Genomic DNA, 1,831 nt, shown 5'->3' with positions numbered 1-1,831 from the left:
ATGTTGTTGCCTACTTTTCAGTCACTTACCCCTGATGGAGCTGCCTTATCAGGCCACTGTGGAAGAGGATGCACTCAGTCCTGATGTGACTTGATGTGCTGTAGTGGGTTATGGGGAGGGGGATCTATTTTTCTGAAGGGAAAGGGAAGAGGTATGAAGGATTCACTTTCTTGGGTTTGGGTGCCCTCTTCATGCTGGCTATTGTCTGGGGGCCATTGTGAGCTGCTAGAGGGCACTCATCTTTCTTTTCACCTCTCTCTCTCTCTCTCTCTCTCTCTCTCTCTCTCTCTCTCTCTCTCTCTCTCTCTCTCTCTCTCTCTTTACTCCATGATTTTTGTTACAACCAGTAAAGGCTGTCTGCCATTATGAGTTTGTCTTAGCACATGGGTCAACACAAACAGATACTTCTGACTGCTTAGGAAAATCCATTTTGATATTCAAGACTGACCACACGGCAAAACACATTGGGCATGTTGGATAACATAGGTTCCAGGTGTTAGGCCATGGGCATCACTGTTTTAAGGAGGTTAGTGTGTTCTGTTGTCTATCACCTACAAGCCTGCTCATACAATAGGACGACCTTTAAGGATGGGAGAAGACACACAACACTGAGCTGTTGCTTCCCTTTCCCTTGCTTTCTCATGACACTTGCAATCAATCTATGCTGTAAGAACCTTTGGCTTCTCTCATCTTCTCTTTCATTTTCAGACAGTCACCCTCCACACAGACTCTTTCTCTCATGGACGGCTAAGGCAAGTGTTTGCTTTTCTCTGAGTGAAGTGTATAGAAAAGTGGCATCTGAAGTAGGTTGCAAGACCTTAACCATACACATGTTGTTAGGCCCAAGGGCCTCTCCCATCCTTGTCAAGGGGAGTGCTAACCTTCTCTCCTTTCATACAACACTCACTTCTATCTGGACACTTAGCCCAAGGGGCATGTCCCATGAAAGTCTTCACTTCCCAGCAAAGTGGGACAGAGGGAAGGACATCCTATTGGGACTTTAGGTGAGAGAAGCATGGGAGAATGGGGAAATAGAAGGATCCAGAGGGTCCTAGAAACCTCCAAGAAGAACACTATGACGGGTGGATCTGGGCCCAGGGCTCCTGCTCAAACTATGGCACCAGCCAAGAACAATACGTGCAGCAAACTTCAAAGCCCTACCCAGATCTACCCAATGGACAGGACATTCTCCACAGTTGAGTAGAGAGTGGGGACTGACTTTCACACGAACTCTGGTGTCCCATACTTGACCATGTCCCATGGATGGGGAGGCCTGGTGGCACTCAGAGGAAGGATAGCAGGCTACCAAGAAGAGACTTGATACCCTATGAGCATGTACAGGGGGAGGAGGTCCCCTTCAGTCACAGACATAGGGGAAGGGCATAGGGGGAAAGCAGGAGGGAGGGAAGAATGGGAGGATACAAGTGATGGGATAACATTGAGATGTAATATGAATGAATTAATAAAATATATTTTTAAAAAAGAAAAAAGAAAGAAAGAAAAGCAGCATCTGCCCAGTAGTTCCCAGGCATCCATTAACGTAAGAATGACCTGAGGAAGCACACTCTGACTTACTGTCTGGCTCTTATGTTTAACCAGGACACAGGATTTTCCTCATCTGTCAACAGGCAGTAATAACAGAATTTTCATAGGTGTTTGTGAATGTGCCCAGAAGTCTGCACCAAAGCTTTGTGCATAGCCTTTAAGCTTTCAATAAAGGGAAGCCATTTCATAGCCACTAACATCACCATTCACTGTGTCGTCTCACATGCTATGTACAATAGGCAGCAGCTTGTTCCCTATAAACATTGATTCCCCTGCCCGTTAAAAG

At 46.1% G+C, this 1,831-nt stretch overlaps 1 non-coding gene across 1 annotated transcript; it reads right to left on the bottom strand.

The window, feature by feature from the left end:
* Positions 1-783: 783 nt before the first annotated feature.
* LOC127187301 (U6atac minor spliceosomal RNA) lies at positions 784-903 on the bottom strand. Its single transcript, XR_007830451.1, has one exon. It is a non-coding gene; the product is annotated as a U6atac minor spliceosomal RNA (small nuclear RNA).
* Positions 904-1,831: the final 928 nt, after the last annotated feature.

Source organism: Acomys russatus, chromosome 3 (genome assembly GCF_903995435.1).
Source record: "Acomys russatus chromosome 3, mAcoRus1.1, whole genome shotgun sequence".
NCBI classification, from domain to species: Eukaryota; Metazoa; Chordata; class Mammalia; order Rodentia; family Muridae; genus Acomys; species Acomys russatus.
The sequence above is the reverse complement of the archived record's forward strand: the minus strand, read 5'-3'. Positions and strand labels throughout refer to the sequence as shown.